Source organism: Diabrotica virgifera, chromosome 6 (assembly GCF_917563875.1).
Source record: "Diabrotica virgifera virgifera chromosome 6, PGI_DIABVI_V3a".
Taxonomy (NCBI): domain Eukaryota; kingdom Metazoa; phylum Arthropoda; class Insecta; order Coleoptera; family Chrysomelidae; genus Diabrotica; species Diabrotica virgifera.
In genome coordinates, this window is record NC_065448.1 from 224445461 (window position 1) to 224468487 (window position 23027).

Genomic DNA, 23027 nt, shown 5'->3' on the forward strand with positions numbered 1-23027 from the left:
TTTTGCTGTTTCGAAATTTCCGATGTGTTGTATTTTCTTTTTCAGGCTATTTATGAACGGCACTGGGTGTAATCTTCTTACATCCCCGCCAAACCTTATCTTCACGTCATCTGTGCTATGTATAACCATTTCTCTTCTTTCTCCGACATTCTGTTGCGTCCTGTTTTCGGTGACTTGTTTTTCTATTTCTGTGATTCTTTTTTCCACTTCTTCTCTGTCTACTTGAATAGCATTTTCCAACTTGTTTTCCAAACTTTCCATTTCTTTTTTCTGGCAATTCGTTAACTCCTTCATTTTTATTTCTTGTTCTTGCATGTGATCTTTAATTTTCATTTCATACTTTTCTATGCGTTCCTCCATTTTCTTGTTGTTCTCTTCTATTGCTTGTTTCATTTTTTGTTGTGTTTCATCCATTTTTTGATCCAATTTTTGTTGTGTTTCATCTATTTTTTTTTGTGTTTCATCCATTTTTTGTTGTGTTTCATCCATTTTTTGATCCACTTTATCCATTTTCTTTGATGTTTCTTCCTGATTTTTATCCATTTTCTTTGATGTTTCTTCCATGGCTTGTTTCGTTTCACGTTGATTTTCATCCAGTTTTTGTTCCATTCTTTGTGACTGGAGTTGCATCATTTGTAATATTTTATCTATTCCTGATAATTCTTGCTGTTCTGATGCCATGATTGTCGTGTCTAAAATGTCTTCTTGGTCTGAATTATTCTCTTGATTTGAATGTTCTTTTTGTTTTTTGTTGTCTTTGCTTTGGCTTCTTGTCACAGACATTTGTTTTCAAGAAGTACTGTCCCCGCCAAATATGAAATTTTACTAGTATGTTACCAAGACGACTTTTTCTCACCCAAATATTATAAATTGTCAATAAATATATCAAATGTAATATCGTAAAAATAAAATATTAAATCAGTTATGTAAAATTTGTACCTAAAGAGATCTAAAATTTTATGTTATCAAATGTAAGTATCTCACTTTTTACCACAGGCATATAAATTTTCAAATACCGGCTTTACTCTTTCTATCCTTCAAATTTGCCACTAGAAATACTTTTCAAATGCCCTCCACGTTGGACGACAGTTGTTGTGATCTTGATTATTGATATGAGATAATAATTTTTTATGTCACTTAATTTAATCAATGTATTAATACTAATCCAATTAATTAACCAGATCACATATCAATATGTTTTCAATCTCAGGGCGAATTATAAATTAATTACTTACTTTCGTGGCTTCTAGTATTTCTTAATGGTTCCTAATCGGGATAGAAAAGAAAAGAGAAAAAAAAAATACACATATGGGTTACAATTACAATCAAAAATTATTTTTATTTTATTTAAAAGGCAATCAATGCTTAATATTTGCTATTTCTTATTATTCTTAAACATAACATTTGAAAATGGGAACCTTATTTCCTTTTGTAAATCAATTGAAAGTTTTTATTAACATTTAACTATTAGGAGTTATTATTAACAACTCTATTTAAGTTTGATGAAGCTTTTCTGATATTATTGATTATGTTATTTCAATTTTAAATGTGGTATTTACTACGAAAAACCCATACATTCATGTCCAAACAAATGAGACTGACCTTTTTCTGGTGCACTGAGAATGTCTTCACACAAGACCCGTTTCCTGCTATCCTCGGCTGCAATCAAAACCTCGTCCTGGCTTCCAGTAATGTTCTCCTCCAAAACTAGCTCGTATAGCTCTCGTTTCCTGCTTCTGTCGTGATGCTGTGTTCTACCTTTTTCGAAACTGCAATCAGCTACCGGGAACTCTTGGCTCAAGGAGGTTCTTTTACTCTCAACTTGGCCTACCTCTCGTTCTACGATAGATACTCCACACTCACGGAACTACACCAGCTTTCTCACTCTCCGTACACTACCGTCTACGACTCGACTTCACTTCTCGACAGTTCAAAACATTCCGCTCTCTATTTGTCATTCATTCCCCTACTTTCTAAATATCCCTTCCAGATTCACAAATCAAACTTCCACCACCAACTCTCATTCGCAGTATTCCTCAAAACCAATTTTTAAACTTTCTAAATATGCTTAATGGATTTCAAAGAAAATAGTTAATTCCCATTCTAAAATTACTTTCTACTAATTACAAAATTTAATGATCTATTATCTACTTTCACTAAGTCTTCTTTAGCATCGGCTAATGATGGAACCTTCCGCGAACAACGATAATGACCTATTTTCGATTTCACTTTAGTTTTATTTTAAGCGCATTGTTCCGAGTATCGTTTTAATCACTCCTTAAAATTAAATATAACAATTTGTTGTATACAGGTTGTTCTAAATTTATATGCCCGTGGTTGAGAAAATTAAAAATATTTTATATTAAAGTGAATTTTGTTTATAATTATCAAATTTTAATTTTTATATCAAATAGAAATATAACAATATATATATATATATATATATATATATATATATATATATATATATATATATATATGGACATTTATGGACACATTATTGATTTTTTTAAATATATGAGTTAATCAGAGTTGATGATATTCGTTTCTGTGAAATAAAAAAAAATCTGTGAGATAATGCAGACTAAATTTTATTCATTGTTTTTAAGAGAATTCGATCGATCCGATACGTTAAGTGATCCCTGTGCTCTGTGCGTAAGACTTTTCAAATGAATGATCCTAGCCAGCCATACACCCGACTGCGATTGTGTGAATTCAAGGCCCGCTTCGGCAAGCCGTACCCAGATTGACCATATGCTTGTAATAAGACGCTATGGAATATTAGCCGATAGGCAACCAATTATACATTCCCCGTATTTATTTGAATGACAAGTACGGCAGAAAAACAATCTGCCGAGCGCAGCGGTGATCTGCAAACGGCAACAAGACACGTACTTCTAGACCAGGGCGCATCTGTAAAAATATTAGTAACATTAATTTGAACGTTGACGTTGCGTTGAGAGGTGACTCATATTTGTTTGCAGAAATTGCTTGAAAATAACTCATATAATAATATTTGAGTTATCCTCCCACTCAAAAAGGTCCGGAACATTGTTTAAATAATCAAAATGTCAAAAAATTCGATTTTTTTCTTCATTTTTTGATTATAACTTTAAAAGTATTCATTTTCGAGAAAAGTTGCACTGACATAAAAGTTGCGTAATTAAATTTCCTACAATATAGGATTAGCTAAAAATTTTAAAAATTGTCACCCTTGTTGCAAAATAGCAAAAACTGCGGAAAAATCATAAAAAACAAGTATTCGCATTTTACGTTTTTCAACCGTTTATGCTACACTTAGGACCTTCATAATTTTACCCAGAAAATCTTTATCATATAATAAAACAATACTGTGAATTTCATTAAGATCGGTTTAATAGATATTGCAAGATAAATTTTGCAATCCAGCTTTCCCAAAAAAATGTATTTTTTCAAAATGTTGCAGAACTGAAAATAAAGCAGACAGCAAGTTGAATTTATTTTTACTTAGGTATAGAAGAATACTGTACCTTTCTTCTATATATAAAAAAAATTCAACTTGCTGTCTGTTTTATTGTCAGTACTCCAACATTTTGAAAAAATTAATTTTTTTTTGCAAAAGCTGGATTGCAAAATGTATTGAATCGATCTTAATGAAATTTACAGTATTGTTTTATTACATCATAAAGGTTTTCTGGTTAACATATGAAGGTCGTAAGTGTAGCATAAATGGTTGAAAAACGTAAAATGCGAATACTTATTTTTTATGTTTTTTCGCAATTATTGCTGTTTTGCAACAAGAATGACACTTTTTAAAATTTTTAACCAATCCTATATTGTAGGAAATTTAATTACTCAACTTTTTGGGTAGAAGGAAAAAAATCCAAGTTTTTCTTAATTTTTTTGACATTTTGATTATTTAAACAGTGTTACGGACCTTTTTGAGTGGAAGGATAACTCAATTATTATTTCCAAAGAATTTTCAAAATATCTATTAGACAAGTTCATTAAAAATTATCCATCATTCTTCAATCAAATAAAATAAGAAAATCAGTTTTATATGCTGATCTAAATATTTTCAGAAGGTGGGATAAGTTACAAAATATGTTTAATTTTATATAGGTACTGCAATTCATTAGGTAGGTATAACAAACTGTTACCGAATTTAATAAATTATTGTGCTCAAATGTGGGCAAATTCTGCCTCAAATGAACGGGATTTCTCTTGTCTCAAAAGAGTCGAAACACCATGAAACAAGAGAGAATGTCAAACTTGTCTCAAATGTCAATAGAAAAAAACTTTTAAAACCTCCCCAAAACAATAATATATTTTACAATGACGTTATAACCCATTTTGCTACTTCGAAACAACATAGACTAGAGTTAATTTATAAACAGGTTTACAAAAAAAAATAAAAAAAAACAAAAACCAAAAATCTTCTATGAAATTGAAGCCTTTTAATCAGATGGTATACCTATCTGAGGAGACAAAACCTTGCCGACCCTGTCCCTAAAGCCACGAGCCGCCACTGATATATACAGTGTTTCGCATTTAAGATGAAGACAGCCCTATATTTTGGCTATCCAAATAAATACAGATTTGAAGTTTTGCACAGTCATACTTGCTGAATGTTCACATTTTTTTAAGATACTCAGCTGAAATTTAAATTTTAAACGCAGCCTACTGCGACTCCACAAACAGGGTCAATTTTAGATGTTTTGCTTCACATTAGAGATATCGGAAAAAGTAGTTATATAATAGGGCTTTTCATTCACAGTCATTTGTTTCGAGCTGCTGTCATATGTCGTATACTCCGTGTGTATTAATATTATACACAGATTATACAACACATGACAGAAGCTCGAAACAAATGACAATCGATGAAAAGCCCTATTGAAAAAGTTGTTCTAAATATTAGATATTTATTATTCTATACCTCACATACCAAATTTCATGACAAAATTTAAAAATTCTAACTTAAAATTGGCTGCCCGAGATGCATAAATGGAGGGGAAAACCCCCCTCTCGAAGGTGAAAAATATACATTTAAAATAAGTCCGGAATTGAATAAAATGACTAATTCTAAGCAACTTTTGTTCTATGGAGTTTTTGAAGATATTCTTCTTTAGGCGCGATTCGATTGAGGGTAAAATTGTACATAAATCTGTGCGCCTGCGCAGACAGTATGTACACAGACAGTATGTAGTTCATTGCTAATCTTTCAAGATAGGAATGTATGTATTTGTAACCGTGCAAATAAGTCATTAAAAGAATATATTAGTGTTTTTAGGAAATGTATTATTTATTATAATTCTTGTGTTTTTGGATTTGTGTTTCTCTGTAGTAAAATAATAAAATATTATGTAAGCATAAAATTTTTACACTATATGTCGCCGTGTTGTGTAATTGTATCCGAAACTTACATGTCAATTCCTAGGGCCTCGCTGGAGTAGTTGGTAATGCGTTAGCTCTGAGATTGGAATGACGCGGGTTCAAATCCTGGGCAATTCATATTTTTTGAAGATATTCTTCTTTAGCGGCGAATCGATTGAGGGTAAAATTGTACATAAATCTGCGCGCCTGCGCACACTGACAGTATGTAGTTGTGACAGTATGTAGTTCATTGCTAATCTTTCAAGATAGGTATCTGTAACCGTGCAAATAAGTCATTAAAAGAATATATTAGTGTTTTTAGGAAATGTATTATTTATTATAATTCTTGTGTTTTTGGATTTGTGTTTCTCTGTAGTAAAATAATAAAATATTATGTAAGCATAACATTTTTACACTATATGTCGCCGTGTTGTGTAATTGTATCCGAAACTTACATGTCAATTCCTAGGGCCTCGCTGGAGTAGTTGGTAATGCGTTAGCTCTGAGATTGGAATGACGCGGGTTCAAATCCTGGGCAATTCATATTTTTTGAAGATATTCTTTTTTAGCGGCGAATCGATTGAGGGTAAAATTGTACATAAATCTGCGCGCCTGCGCACACTGACAGTATGTAGTTGTGACAGTATGTAGTTCATTGCTAATCTTTCAAGATAGGTATCTGTAACCGTGCAAATAAGTCATTAAAAGAATATATTAGTGTTTTTAGGAAATGTATTATTTATTATAATTCTTGTGTTTTTGGATTTGTGTTTCTCTGTAGTAAAATAATAAAATATTATGTAAGCATAACATTTTTACACTATATGTCGCCGTGTTGTGAAATTATATCCGAAACTTACATCTCAATTCCTAGGGCCTCGCTGGAGTAGTGTGTAATGCGTTAGCTCTGATATTGGAATGACGCGGGTTCAATTCCTGGGCGATTCATATATTTTTTTTTATTTTTGGTTGTTTTAATAAAAAATTTTTGAAAGTGGTAGATAAGAAAGATAGTTTGATTTTTAAATAAAATACAAATAATCTTTTAAGTATATTTACTTCGTTTAAATTACCTATTATATAATAGAAGAATATCTTCTTACGTGCGTACAAAGTACACACCCATTCTTTTTTTTATTTTTGGATGTTTTAATAAAAATATTTTGAAAGTGGTAGATAAGAAAGTTAGTTTGATTTTTAAATAAAATACAAATAACATGTTAAGTATATTTACTTCGTTTAAATTACCTATTATATAATAGAATAATATCTTCTTACGTGCTTACAAAGTACACACACATTCTTTTTTCTTTTTTTTTTTTTTGCTTAGACTTACCGTCATACTGGCAGACACATAAGGAATACAAGTTATCAAGTTATACAAAACAGGTTTAAAACAAAGATAACAACTAAAAAATATTAAGTAACACTAAGCTTAACAGCTAAAATAACTAACTACCAAAGGTATTAATTAAAAATGTTTAAGGGAATTATAATGATAATTTGCTGTCTTTTAAAAATTCTTTTTTCTTAAGTCAATACTTTTCGAGTTATTTGCAAGGTAATATGTTCATTTTTAACAGAAAAAAACATGTTTTGGACGGTTTTTCGGAGATAACTCAAAAAAAATATTCTTAGCAAAAATATAGCCTATAAAAAACTGAAAAAAATGGTGTATGCTTGAGGTATGTAGACCCAGTAGAAGCAGAGTTGTAGCTAATGAAAAGTAGGTTCTTCTTCATCAAATTCCAAATTGAATATTTCACTGTGAAATAACCCAAAAACGAAGCACTTTTCGGGTAAAATTCATTTCAACTTTTTTAAAGTGTTTAAAAAAGGTTTATTTTTGTTTTTTAAAAAAACTTGTAACATTAAAACTAAGTGAGTTGCGCTCAGTGGCGACGCGTGACTTTTTCTAAAGTGTAAAAAAATTATTTTGAACCTCCCAAATATAAGTTTTTGTTTTCAATTCTGTGGGATAAAATTAAACAAATTACTATTCCCAAATTATATGTATGTAATTATGTATATGTAACAGGTATAACAATAAATAATAAACAAACTAAACATATTATTCTACCATAAAATTAACATAAAAAATGAACAAGTAGGAAAAAGCATAGATTTTGAAAACTATTTTTTATTCATATTTTAATTCTTTCACTTTCAATAATATGATTTTTTTTTCTTCAAAGTTATACAAGGAGAATAACTTTTCAAGTAGTTGATCAATTACGCAATACGTAGTAACACTCTTGCATGTTTAAATGCACGCACACTGTAATCTGTAATAGGTACTAAACTAATGTTACCAATCCTCAAAATGGTGACAATACTGATATACACAGCGTGCCCGCGCTGTCTCTAAACAGAGCCGTCGCTCCTTCAAAATTTTCAGAAACGAGCTAGTCCCGAGCGATAGCGAGGTTTCTCCTGCGTTACCACTGCCAGTATTGGTAACGGCATATAATAACGTGCAATGGATTCACATATCTCGCCAATATTTTCGTGCGTCTAGTTGGCTATTTACTGAATAGGTACTATTTTAACAAATATTTCTGTTGGTAAAAACTATAAATGGAATTATTTCATAACAGTAATAAAATATTTATTGCAAGATTTTTAACTGTTACCAATGGTAACAATGGTGACATGGACGCTTCGCCAGTTTTTGCGCTCAAAATATGGTTGGTCCCTTTTATTTTTTGGTAAAAAAATCGCGAAAATCACTTCCTAATTAGCATCACAAATAAATTTTAGTATTACCACTTCACAAGTATCTTTACTTATGTATTATTTATATGATCTGTAGGTTTCATCGGTTCAAAGTGCTTATTTTTGAAAAAGCTGTAGTTAAAATGGCTTGAACGAGTAACTAATCACGAGTTTAGGCAAATTTTGAACAGCCATAGCATAACCAATTTTTGTCTAACAAGAAAACAAAACAGTAAAAATATTCAGAAAAGCAAAACGTACATTTGATTACTCTTTAAGATTTTTGGTATTATAATTTTTAAGTTAACTCCATGAACAATTCCATTTTTTTTTTCAAATTAAAAAAAAATGTTTTATTTTAAACCCAATTTTTTTTAAGTTCATGGGCACTAAAGTGCCCTTCAACTTATTGTGAAGCGGTAACGATTAATTTTATTTGGGAAACTAATTAGAGGGTGATTTTCGCGATTTTTGTACCAAAAAATAAAAGAGACCAACAATATTTTGAGCGTAATTCACTTATTTTTATTGTTAGAAGTTTTTTTTTAAACAAAAATAAACCTTTTTTTAAACACTTTAAAAAAGTTGTAATGAACTTTCCCAGAAAAATGCTCTGTTTTCTGGTTATTTCACATTGAAATATTCGATTTGGAATTTGACGAAGAAGAACCTACTTTTCATTAACTACAACTCTGCTTCTACTATGGGTCTGCGGACCTCGCGCATACACCATTAATTTTTTATAAGCTATATTTTTACTAAGAATATTTTTTCGCTAGATTACTTACTGTTTTGAGATATCTGCGAAAAACCGTCCAAAAACATGTTTTTTTTTTGTTAAAAATGAACATATTCACTCGCAAATAACTCGAAAAGTATTGACTTAGTGAAAAAACTCTATAGAACAAAAGTTGCTTAGAATTAGTCATTTTATCCAATTCCGGGCCTATTTTGAACGTATATTTTTTCACTGCTGAGTAAATTTTTTTCACCCGTAACCCAATTTTTGTAAATTGGAGGGGACGTTATTGAATTGTAAACTTTTTCTTATATAATAATAGACAATTTCAACTACCTATTCGCAAATTTTCATCTTTCCTTTATTTTTTGGAGGTTTTTGTAAAATTTTGTGTTCTCTGATCGGGCTAATGGACAGGGACAGTGTGGCTCCGTGCGTCTCCCCTCTACTTACAGTCACATGACACGCTGTCAGATTTTGTCAGGACCTTTTAACATTGAATCTTATGGGATTATTTTGTTAAACTTGAATATTTTATTTTGTAGTGATAATAACCGAATACAATTGTTAGAATTCATTATTTATTAATTTATACTCTAATTTATAGTGCAACAAAAATATTTTCTTTTTCGTTAAAAAAGATTTATTGACATAAACTGCGATAGTGAGGTTATGTATACAAAATCAAACTCATAATCAATATTGGAAATAGAAGAATTTATATCAGATGTGCGTTTTTATTTTCTGTTTATATTAATACATAATATAACTAGCGTGACACGGCATTTTTTTTTAAATGTCTCATTTAAACATACACAAAGCGTCCTGATAAAATTTCAAAAAACCGCCACCATGAGCAGGTCGCAGGTCGGTCGATTTTGCTTTGACCACGCTTTGACACTTTGTCTCCCTCCCACATCACTGATAATGACAGAAGTGTCAAAATTTTATAACGATGGAGTAAACTTGCCTGAGGTTGGACCAATTACAAACAAGCATTACGGCGCTCTAAATTTGAATTACTCCTCTTGGTTTAAAAACAAAACTAGATTTTAGCTAAACATTTTATTTCCTAAATAAATGTGGCAACGCTGCTCACACTTAAACAGTCTTTCCAACTTAATTTACCTTAACTTAAAAATTCCCACTTTTGACGCTTGAGGCCGAGGCCACCCGACACCCGTGGCATTGAATATTTGTTTTGTTGTAGAGTTGTACTTATTCTAATTACAAATACAAATAAATTCCTTTATTAGTTATGGAAGTTAAAAGTGAAATTAAGAAAGAGTTTACTGAATATGACCAAACATCAGAAGGTCATGTAAGGACATCAGTAGATCTCCGAAACTTAAAAAATGAACCAAAGGAAGATTACCCAGGTGAGATGAGGAGTAAATATAATAATCCTTTACTTCATAATTTATGATCATAGGCATTTTTTCAATTACCGTTCAACTTACTTATTAGCTCTGGAAGTTAAAGTTAAAAAGGAAGAGTTTGGAGGATACGACCAAAAAGGTCTAGAGAATCTATCCACATCAGTAATAGATCTTCAAGACCTGAAGGATGAACCAGAACCAGAGGAAAATCAACCAGGTGAGGCATCCAAATAAATAATAAAACATTCTGTAAATGAAGTTAATAGCGCGAGATACATTTTTGGGTAGATATTTGAGGCAATCTGAAAATTTTTCAGTAACTATTCAATGATACTGTAATAAGGGTAGGTTCATAATGGAGCCCATCCCATTGTATCCTTGCCTAGAGCATAGTATCATAATTGTACTCTTCATGTTAGTAATCACACACATTTAAAATGATGTATTTATTTCACCTGGGGATCAATACTACGGCACAAGAAGTGATACTATGATGCGAGGGCAATGAACTGTCAATACCGATGGAATAGGCACAAAGACAACTAATGCAGCCACGATACAAGAGAGAGGTCCTAGAGAGAGACAGACAAGGTGGTGGAAACTTTGACAGGCCGTGTAATTTGAGTTGCCTATATCAACTTAAATCGGGGAAATATGAAAGTCTAAAGGCCGCGGCCCACCATCAAATAATTTGATCAAACTGGTTTGAGCAAACTGAAAGTGACAGCTAGTGACGTCACATCCTGAGTGTTCATTGTGGATAATAATGAAAAATTTTAATTCTAAATAAAATACAAACAAGTTAGACAACTCAATACAAAAAATTTGATCAAACTAGACTGATAGTGAGAGCACAGATTTTTAGAATTTCAAAAAAACTGCAATTGTGACGTCACTTTGACGTACTTCCGCAGTTTGCTTAAACTGTTTGATCAAATTATTTGATGGTGAGACGGGGCCTTTAATATAAAAGTAACATAAAAACATAATCAAGGACTTCTTCACTTTGTATAAAACAGTCACTAATTTAGTATTTAAATAGTTTTAAAATTATTTAACTCCCAAATACTTTAGGAAAGTAGGTATTTGTTTTGATAAATACAAATAACAATTCTGAAAAGTATCTAAACACCAAGTATGGCACTGTGTACTCTATTTATCCCCTAAATACAAAAAAGTGGTTAAATTTTGAAATATGTACTGCCAATCAGCATTAGGCCTTAGCCAAGTTAAAATATAAGTTAAAATATTCAACGAACTGTAAATACTGATTCAATCGGGTCCATTTATATAGGCAACTCAAATTACACGGCCTGTCAAATTCTCCACCACCTTGTCTGTCTCTCTCTAGGACCTCTCTCTTGTATGTTGGTGTCAATCTTGCTTCACTATTTGAATGGGACATGGCCATTCCATCCGTATTGACAGTTCATTGTGCGAGGGTCGGTGCCTCGTTGTGAGCGCCCACTAATCAGTGGAGTAGCTAACATGGGTGACACCTGGAGCGGTAATCTATGGTGTCACCCCAAATCCAAAAAATAAAGATTGGTAAAATCAACGAAAATCTGATAAACGTATATTCTGAGTAATGAAAAATTAAGAGAGAGAGAGAGAGAGAGATACATACTTTATTGATACAATGTACCAAAAGGCCATCGACCGAAGTCTTTCAGCCAATTTACACAATTAATATACATTATTACAATACATCGAGGGTATACGAGCAGATTGCACTAAGTCAAAAATCACTGTTTTGAGAAAATCAAGTTTTAGTAAAATTTTTAAATATAAATCAAAATTACACAAAAAGTATTACTTTTAGTTTAATTCTATTACTTGTATAGAAATAGTAATGGTATTTTGAAGAATTTAATTTTAAAGATTTTAATGGTAATTTTATTTGTATCAATTTTACCATAATAATGTTTTATCCTATAATCTTAGACAACTAGAATTTCGGCATTAAAAAAATCCTCTTGAAAAATAAAAATAAAAAAGAACAATAGAAATTTTCAGAAATTTAATTACTAGATACAAAAAATACAAAAAGCAAATAGATGATTAGTCTTCTTTATCTAGACCAGAGCATTTAGGATTTTTAAATACTGCACATAGAAACTTGTAACTTTTTGAACTGTGTTCAAGATGATGTCAGAAAAAAATCTACAATAGAAAAATGGATGAAAATGCATACTTGCATTTTAAAAGTGCAAAGAATGCATCCAAAGGTGCATAAACATATCCAAATAAGTGTATTGAGGGTCAGTTTTTGTCACTCGATGGTTCTTTTGTCGCTAACGCCATCAGAACCGACCACCGGAGCACATGGTGCCCAGGCTCACTGCTAAGGCACATGATCTGGAGTTTCGTGGGTTCTCGGCAAATTGACGCAAACGATTACTCGAGGGTTTTTTGGACCGCTGAATAAGAATACAACATTAGAACCGACCCCCGATGAACAAACACCCTCCAAACTCGATAAGGTAACATGCCTTAGCAGTGACTTTGGGCGCCAGGTGGTCCGGATTCGTCTCTGATGGCGTATTCGTATTAAGTGACCCCAAAAACCGCCTAGTAATCTATTTGCTTGCATTAAGTGCCGAAATCCCTCGAAACTTCGAAGATGGCGTGACCATAGACACCAGGTGTCCGTTCTGAAAGTGTATTCGTCTTCAGCATACCCAAAGACTCCCTGAGTAATCTATTTGCATCAATTTAATGCCAAAAACCCTCTAAACTCCAGAAGATGATGTGCCTTAGCAGTGACACTGCGCCCTAGGTACCACGAGGGTCGGTGTTGATGGCGAATTCGTATTCAGCGACCCCAAAAGCCTCCGAGTGACAAAATCTGGCCCTTAATTATCTTGACATATCTATGCACTTTTAAAAGAAAAACACATTAGTAAGACAACCAAATTAAAAATTTACAAGACTGCAATCAGGCCAGTGATCACCTATGGTGCAGAGACGATGTGCCTAACACAAAAAGATGAAATGAGATTAGAAATCTTAGAGAGAAAGATAATTCGACGAATAATGGGACCGGTGAGGATAAGTGTAGGCGAATTTAGAAGATTAACAAATGAAGAAGTTAAAGAAGTCATCCAGGGTGAAGACATAATCAAGTTCGTGAAGGCGCAGAGGCTCAGGTGGCTGGGACACACAGAAAGAGCTAACCCAGACTCTACGCTAAAGAGAATAACTGGCTGGAGACCAACAACAGGGAGACCAAAGGGAAGACCCAAAACAAGATGGAGAGATCAAGTCTTAGGAGACATAAAGAAGCTGAGAATCTACAATTGGAAGGAGCGTTGTAAGGACTGGAAAGAATGGAGAAAAGTTGTAGACAAAGCCAAGTCACACACGCTGCTATAATAATAAAAGACAACAGCGGACTGATTCTCCGCAACAAATGAATCAGAGAGCCCAAAAGGGTGGCAAACACTCCGCCAGGAGTGAATAAGCCATGATGATGATGATCTATGCACTTTTGGATACATTTTATGCAGTTTAAAATGCAATTATACATTTCAATTCATTTTTCTATTGTAGACTTTTTCCCTACATCATCCTGAACACAATGCAAAAAGTTGAAAGTCTCTAGATGCTGTATTTAAAATCTATTTACTTTCTCTTAAAAAGGTTTTTATTTTTTCGTACATTAACCTTTTGATTAAACCTAACGATAGGTATACAGATTGTACAACCAGAATGTTCTAAGTCAAAGTTAATATAGTGTTGTAAGTTCGGTTTTCGCAAAAATAGTACAAGCAGACTGCATTAAGAGTACTTAATGCATTCTGCTAGTAAATGAAACAATCAAACTGACTTAGTCTTAAATTTTTTTCTGTTATTATAATAAGTACGACTTAGTGTCTTTGCAGTATATAGAGCATACCTTTTTATATACGACTACATTAATAGTTGAAAAACTAAAAAAATTGACTTAGTGCGTTCTGCTGGTATACCCTCGATATGTTTTTTGTTAATATTAATACAATACAATAATTAAAAAAAAATATGTGTATGTGGCGGTAATCACAATATCACTGACAATTAGTTACAATACAGATTATGATTTGAATAGAGTTTTTTATTGTCTTGATGTGTAGCAGATTTCTTCAAAAAGAGTTTTTCCTGGATATCTACGGGCACTGTCCTCTGGTATCTTCACAATGTGGGGCTCAATCAAATTTTTGTTATTGTCATTAATAAAGAGATATTTAAACAGCTTATTGAGTCTCTCATTAATAGGTTCAATTCCAGTTTTCTCGTACAGCATTCTGTTGGATGGATTATCAGGATGACACATTCTAGTAATTTGTCGAAGGCTAGTTGTTTCAGCCACTTTTATATTATTTTTGGCAGGACCTTTAGAATTATAGAAAATTGTAGAACCATACTCCAGCATGGGCCTGCAAATCATTTTATAAATATTGGCTGCTGTTTCAATCGTAATTCCCTCATTCTTGTATGTTAAACTTCTGAAGTGTTTTGCTCTAGTTATAATTTTCCTTTTTATAACTGCTGTGTGGTGGTTGAACTTCAATTTGTTATCTATTTCTATTTCCAAATACTTAACAGTTTGGGAGGGTTTAATAATATTGTCGCATATGTTTATAGTTGGTGGGTGACCTTGGATTCTATGGTTAAATATTATTAGTTTTGTTTTAGAAGGATTTATTGTTAATCTCCATTTATTCATCCAAGATATTGTGTCATTCACCTGCCTCTGCAATAAGTCCATTGTCTATTACATTTTTTCCATATGATATCACTGCAGTGTCATCAGCAAATTGTAGCATATTAGTGTTGGTTAGTCTATTGTCGCATATGTCACTGCAATAGAGATTATACAATAGAGGGGAGAGTGGTGAACCTTGTGAAACTCCTTGTTGCACTGAAAATGAATGGGAATATGTTTCATTGATCTTAACTATACACCTGCATCTTCTAAGAAATTCGTCAATAATCCATATTAGAGAAGGGGAGCATTTCATTCTGTGAAGTTTATATAACAATCCTCTATCCCAAACGGAGTCAAAAGCCTTCTTGATGTCCAAGAAAACTCCAGCGGCCTTTAGTCCTTGCAATCTTGCTGTATGTATATTGGATGTTACTATTGAAAGAGGAAGGATTGTAGATGATTTTTCTCTAAATCCAAACTGGTGTGCTGGAATCTGTTGGTTTAATTCATTATATAATCTTCCTTGGATAATTTTCTCAAAATTTTTTCCAATTACTGGGAGAAGGGTGATTGGACAGTAATTTTGGGGTAGTTGATGGTCAGTATTGGGACCGTGCAAGTTCGGCAAAGCGACCTCTATTTCTACGCTCTGTACTTTTATTCGCACTTTTAATTATATTGGCCAATTATAGTCCTGGTTGCTGGATAATTGTCAAGGCCATAGTCCAAAAAAAAATAATAAGAAGAAAAAATAAGATGCAGGTTATGTTATGCAAACGTAAACAATTGTATGTAGTAAATAAAATTAGTTATTAAAATGCAGTACTGCAAGCAAAATACAATTAATTAAATTTACCTTTATATAATAATTGCATATCATATCAATATGTGGAGCAATATATAATTTTTCTGCTTCACTGACAGAAGGTATGAAATATACGTCAATTTGACAATTTCAATTGACAATATGAATTATTTAAGATAGTTGCAATATTTCTCCGCGACTCGCGCACGGTCGTTTCTCGTTTCCCTTCCAAGTACTTGCACACCGCGAATAAGGTTTAGGGATAACTATTACAATGCCTGTCTTCCACTCATCAGGGAAGAAATGATTCATGATACAATAGTTATATAATATGCTCATTATCTCCTTATGAATATCTGGATCTAGTTGTCTAAGGATTTTATGATTGATGGAATCTTCGCCTGGAGCTGTATTTTTTCCTTTATATAGAGCCTCGTCATATTCATCTTCTGTGATGTCCTGAAGAGCATTCAGATTACGACTATTTTCATAAAAACTTCCAAACCAACTATCCACCTCCTCTAAGGTATATCTATCAAAATTGTCATCCTCATCAAATTTGTAGGTTTCTTCAAAGTATCTAGCAAAAGCACTACATTTTTCTTCATCTGTACTATATGTCTGGCCATCATGAATCAGTTCTGAAATCTGTTGTCTAAACGATTTATATTTAGACAGTTTTTTTATTTCATTCCAGTATGTTTTTCCTTTCATGGAGTTTATACTTTTACATGCTAGGATCCATTTATGTTGTTTAAATTGTGATATAAGTTTGTGAATATCTTTGTTTAGTTCATTAAATTGTGATTTTAATGCATGTGTCTCATTTTTTTGGATCTGCCTGAGTAACTGTCTCTTCAATTTAATCAGAGACAAAATGAAGGGTGGAAGATTGTAATTAAAGGGTTATTTCTTCTGTTTGGGCGAATTTTCTATTATTAATTTAGACAACATAGTGTTGAAATTTTTAATGTAATTTGGGCAAATGTCATGCCTTATATTCAAAAATTCTTTCATTCTACTATTTACATTTTGTACATTACATTTTGCTATATTGGGAAGATTAATTTCATTAATGTGGTCAGGATCATGATGTAGATTAAAATCAAATTGCAAAGCCAAGTGATCACTTCCCAGATCAGGATTTACAAGTATATTTGTGATATTATTTATAATATTTTTAGAACAAAATAATATATCTGGAGTTGTGCTTGGGTTACCTGCCATTATAAACGTAGGAGGAGTAGGTATTTGACAAAAATTAGAATTTTGAAGAAAACCTTTGATTTGCTTCATTCGCGAGGGGCTTGATTTTGGATTAAAATCGCCAATGATTATTGAATAATGATAAAGGGATGCCTTAATGAAGATAGTTTCTTCAATTAGTGAGGAATTGTGAATATAGACTACGAAAATATGTAATTTGGAGTCTTTAAAAGGAAATGAGACATGAATGCAGTTATTAAGAGGGTTGTTTATTCGTGGAGGATTTTCTTTACCCATCTTCCATGTTTTTCTGGATTGTATAAGACTGCCTGAAAAATTAAGAATCATAGTTAATAAGCTGACGTTATTAAGCCTTGTTGGCGCCATTCCTACCCGCAAGTAATTATTGATTAATTTTAGCTTACTAAAACTTCTCTAACATGAAGCAACCGATATACAAGTGGTCATATACGATTTTAATGCGACCATTAAGTTTGGGAGGGATTCCATGAAATCCCATTCCACAATGAATTTTTTAAAAATCTACAGCTAACCATTTATATTTAGAGGCTGTAATATTGGCCGCTTGTAAATCTCTTCTGGCGTTGGTATTTCTAGCAGGAGGTCTGTTTCTGATACCTCTTCATGGTAAAAGTTACAAAATGTTGAAACAGCTATTTCCAACTGTTCACTCTTCGTGAAAAGCAAAGTGTGTATTTGCACAACCTCGAACAATGAAGCCACATCATGAATGGACTTTGAACTGGTTTGAAGTTCAAAATTCAATAGGTCAAAATATTCCATCATATCCTTTGAAGTTCGTCTCTAAATGCGAGTCCTGAATTCGTTTTTCGGTAGGAAGGCCGTCGTTCTCATATTTTCGTGGCGATATCTATTGCTTCAGCTATAATATGACTACGTTTTTCTTCAATATAAAGTGCACCTATTTCGCTGATTGATCAACGGTTATGCCTTTACTTTGCAATTTAATCTGACAAAAATTTATATCTCTTAGTACATCATTCCAAAAGAAATTATAACAAATAAATGTAGAATTACACACATCGGGCGTATGGTTATGTGCAGCACTTCTGGTGTATAAATTTTCTTATTGATGATATAATTTTTCAATTGCAGCAACAAAACTATCAAAATGTTCTGCACATACTTTAACTTCAGCATAGTGAGCACTTCAACGCATTGCGGAAAGTCGTTTAACATATGCTTTGCTGTGTTTAATAAGCACTTCCCAGCAACTAGTGGTAGCAGAAAAAAATTGCTTTTACAGTTCCGAAAAATGTTACACAAGATATATTTTGTGTAAAAGAGTGCTGGCCACATAAATTAACTAAATGATCAATACATCCAACAAAAATATCCTTTTTGTTTATTGCTTTAATAATAGCTTTTATTCATCCATGTCCTCCGCTCATACCAGCTCCATTATCGTATCCCTGTGAACGGCACTTCATAATTATCTAAACCATCAATTTCAAGCTTCTTGAGAATTTCGTTACTTAGATCAGCTGCTTTTTTCTTTTTAACGGAAAAAATCCAAGAAATGCCTCTTTGACCTTGACTTTTCTCGGTTTCGTGTGTTCACAAATTAATATCGAATTTTATTTTGAGTGTCAAGTGAGTAAAATTACAAATTAACGATTCATTCTTTTGTGATCGTCTCTCTCGGGTGTCACCCCAAAACGGGTGACACCCGGAGCGGACCGCTCCCTTCACCCCACCCTAGCTACGCCACTTCCACTAATACAAAAATGCCGGTCTGGCTAGAGGGTGGTACCTAGTCATTTTCCCCAAAAATGTTAAAAAAAGGTAAAAATTGTTATTACAAAAAATATCTTTGAGGTGACTTTAAAGTAAATTTAAACATTCAAATATAAAGAAAATAAACAAACCAGGTGATTTGGGAGAGATTTTAACTTCAGGGGATTGTATCCGAATCTATATAAACTATTAACCAGTATAAAAAAAATATACAATTATACAATGTACAGTGCGGGCAAAAAAAATTTTACATTGCCAAATAAATCACCAAATTTGAAGACAATTTTCATGCGTTCTGTTTGCGCCTGGAGGGGAGGGTAGGGGACGGGGATAGCGTATTTGCGACGGCAATTATCTTAAGTTTACGGACAGCTTGGTTTATTTAGGGTATTCTGCGCGTTTGCACTGTAAACAGTTGGCTTTGTGCGGGTAGTCGGTGTTAAACTTCGTCTTATTTATGTCATAAAGTTTGAGATCGTCAAATTCTAAATTGAACTGACAAATATTGGTCGAAAGAAACTCACAAAAGAGGAGAAGGTTCATGCTTTAACATTACTGGAGAAACGAGACTCTGTAATTACCATAGCACGTGATATTGGTGCTTCAAGAGAGGCTATTTATCAACTGAGACGATGCAGCCAAACGTGGTGCTCTCTTGAAGCACCAATATCACGTGCTGTGATAATTACAGAGTCTCCTTTCTCCAGTAATGTTAAACCATGAACCTTCTCCTCTTTTGTGAGTTTCTTTCGACCCTTATTTGTCAGTTCAATTTAGCATTTGACAATCTCAAACTTTACGCAGTAAATGAGACGAAGTTTAACACTGACTGCCCGCACAAAGCCAACTGTTTACAGTGCAAACGCGCAGAATACCCTAAATAAGCCAAGCGGTCCGTAAACTATAGATAATGCCGTAAACTATACTCCATCTAATTTACTTACCGTTGCACGTCATCCGCGTCATAGCCCGTGACGTCACATGATACCAACACGAAATATTTAGGCGGTAGGTGTGTTCTTTTTTAGAATCACTTTGTCGAGTACACTGGCATTACAGCCACTAGACATATTTTATTATATACGCGTAGAAATAATGTTGAAAGAATTCTATTAATGTTAACTTAACGACATACACAATAACAAGTTATAATTACAAATAATATTACAATAACATGTTTCATTTAATTTGTATAAATGGATTATAAAGCGTTTTTATGAAGCACATTTGTTCGGAATACACTGTAACTATAATCGAACGAAGGTGATATCGACACCTGATATGAAAAACATTGTAACTCACTTTTGCTTAGTTTACAGGAGAGCGATTTAAAGAAATTTCCAAAACATTTTATTTTTTTACTGGGTCAGTTTTTACATTTTTTGTTATGTTCTTAATCCATATTTTATAACTTTTTCTCAGCTTTTCACTTTTACATATCACATTGTTGTCAACATTACTGGTCCTGATTTAGGTCCAGTTACAATAGCAAATTTTTTCAGAATTTTAGGTGAAAATCATTGTAAGTGGTTCATACAATTATATTGCAACACAGTATGTTTCTTTGGTTAGGTGGATATAAATTGTAACTAATCAGTAAATATCCAAATAAAGAGATTATAATTAATTTATTTTATTGGTTTTACTTGAAACGTGATTTTTTTGCTCAGACAAGTAATATTTAAGAATTTACGTCATACATACTAACAAGAAGCCACCTCTTAGGTACTTGGCCAGTCCTCGTATTTAGACTAACTGGAAGGGAATCCTCTTTTCAAAGGGTCTGGATTTTTCCATATTCCCTTCTTTAAATTCATTGTGATATGATTTTCAAATAACTATTTTTATTTTATATTTTAATTTGAAATATTGTAAAAAATTGATTGATCTTTCTTAAGGTTTGGTCATTAATATTATGTAGGAGATTTTGTATTGAAATGGGGGTTGGACTTCCTATATTAACTAGTTCCTGATACAGGTCAAATTGATTTGTTTTGTTAATTGGGCATTCAAGTAACATATGAGTTATACTTCCTATTTGTCCACATTCACAAAAAGGAGTATCACTACAATTAATTTTAAACAAATGGTCTGGTGTGTGACAATGGCCCGTTCGCATTCTAATAATAGATGTCAAGTGCCTTCGATCCACAAATGTGAATTTGTGGAACCAAGGGTTTATAGAAAAATCACTTTGGCATTGTTGATACCATTTCCCTTTAGTTTTAAACTGCTTTGTCCTTTCAACTTTAAACTCGTTTACAATTTTTTGTTTAATGAAAAGCAAAAAGTCAAATTTATCTATTTTAATGTCTGCAGGAACATTTAAAGTCTTGCCTATATTTGCCAATTTATCAGCCTCTGTATTCCCCTTTACTCCAGTATGGCCTGGAATCCAAGCTAAGATTATATTAAATCCTGCTTCCATTGACTCAATAATAAGTCTTTTAGTTAGGTTTACAATATGGTTGTTTGTCCCCCAGGTGGTGTTATATAATTTTTGGATAGCACTTTTAGCATCAGAAAAAATTATTCCTTCTTTAATATTTTTTTCAATACAAACAGATACTGCCTTGTTAATTGCAATAATTTCTGCAGTGCATATTTGAGTGTGCTCATGTAATCTGGATGCATAGTTATAATTGACTGAAGGTATGTGTACCCCAAAACCTACTGTCCTCGACTCGGGATCTAAAGAACCATCTGTAAATACCCATGTATAATTTCCATATGAAGCTGAAAATTCATTAAGAAATTCCTGATGAGTATAGGTTTCCATTTTTTTGTGGGTTGAGAAAATTGTCTGAAATGTTCCCGTAAGATAATTCAGTTCGATCTGAAAGCAGGATTTAATATTCTCTTTATATAGATTAATGAGGTATTTGTCAAAATTATTTTTGATTTCAATCAAATATGGTGGCTCTTGTGATTTCCAAAATCCTATTTTATAATTTACTTTGGTTCCCAACTCTGACAGGATTTCGTTCAGTGGATTTTTCAGATCAGCTAGGATTTTCAGATAGAACTTAGCGCACAGTATTTTCCTTCTTGCACCTAATGAAATTTCTCCACTTTCTGCTAACAAAGCATTAGTGGGGGTAGATCTCATACAGCCCGTGATGATTCGTAAAGCTTTAAACTGAATTTTATCTAATATTAAGAGTGGGGACTTACTACAGGGTTTTAATATTGCACATGAAAAATCCAAATGGGTTCTTACGATTCCTTTATAAATTAATGAGTGTATGGGGGTTTGCTCCCCACCAGGTTCTACATATTGCCCTCATTATATTCAAACCTTTTTGAGCTTGTGTTTCGATACGTTTAATATTTTCAATCCAGTTAAGTCGATTATTGAATATTGTCCCTAAATATTTAATTGATTCTCTAATAGGAATTATCTCTCCCTCTATTTTTAACGGAATATTATTGGTGATGTTTTTCTTTTTGTTAAAGATTACATCAGAGGATTTACCATGGGACAAGGGTAGTTTATTTTCTGTTAACCATTGAGTTATGTGAGTAAGACATATTAGTTCATCTTATAAGATTATTTATATCTTCACCAACTGTTATGAGGGCTAGATCATCTGCATATTGAATTAGCCTGAAATTAGATGGAATAATATCATGTAGCGCTTTGGTATATATGTTGAATAGTAGTGGGCTCAGGGGCGATCCCTGAGACAGCCCTTTATCAGTGATGTTGGGTCCCAATTATTTGGTATTCCCTATCTCGGATATAAATATTTCTGTTATTTAAGAATTCAAAAATTAGGTTATTATATATATATATATATATATATATATATATATATATATATATATATATATATATATATATATATATATATATATATATATATGGTATTTTTAAATCCGCCATTTTTCTATATAAAAGGTAGATATCTATATTATCATAAGCAGCTTTTAGATCAAGGAAGACGATTAAAACCGCTTTTCTCTCAGTAAAAGCATTAAGTACTATGTGGGAAAGCGCTACATGCGCATTACTACATCCACTTTCTTTGCGAAAGCCCAGCTGATAGCTGGGTAAAATACTATTATGCTCTACGAACCATTCTATTCTATTTTTAATTATGTTTTCTAGAATTTTACCTACACATGACGTTAAGGCGATTGGTCGGTAACTTTCTGGACTGTTTGGACATTTAGTAGGTTTTAGGAAAGGTAATATTAGTGTTTGTTTCCACTGCCATGGTATCTTACTTGTTTTTAATATATTATTGAAAATTTTTATCAAATGGGATTCTGCTATTGTGGGTATGTTTTTTAACATCGAATAAGATACCTATCCATACCAGTGGCCTTATCTTTTTTGAGTATATTATATTAGTGTACTCA

The 23027-nt window shown here is 32.6% G+C and overlaps 1 protein-coding gene and 1 pseudogene across 3 annotated transcripts in view; both read left to right on the forward strand.

Annotated features, from left to right (window-relative positions):
- The first annotated feature begins 9974 nt into the window (after positions 1-9974).
- Positions 9975-23027, forward strand: part of LOC126887261 (zinc finger protein 665-like) — an 80785-nt pseudogene continuing 67732 nt past the window's right edge.
- Positions 10179-23027, forward strand: part of LOC126887265 (zinc finger protein 235-like) — a 40103-nt gene continuing 27254 nt past the window's right edge. For all 3 annotated transcript variants that reach the window (XM_050654682.1, XM_050654681.1, XM_050654680.1), the window contains exon 1: positions 10179-10402. The gene's annotated coding sequence lies outside the window, so the exon portion shown is untranslated. The remainder of the gene's footprint in view (positions 10403-23027) is intronic.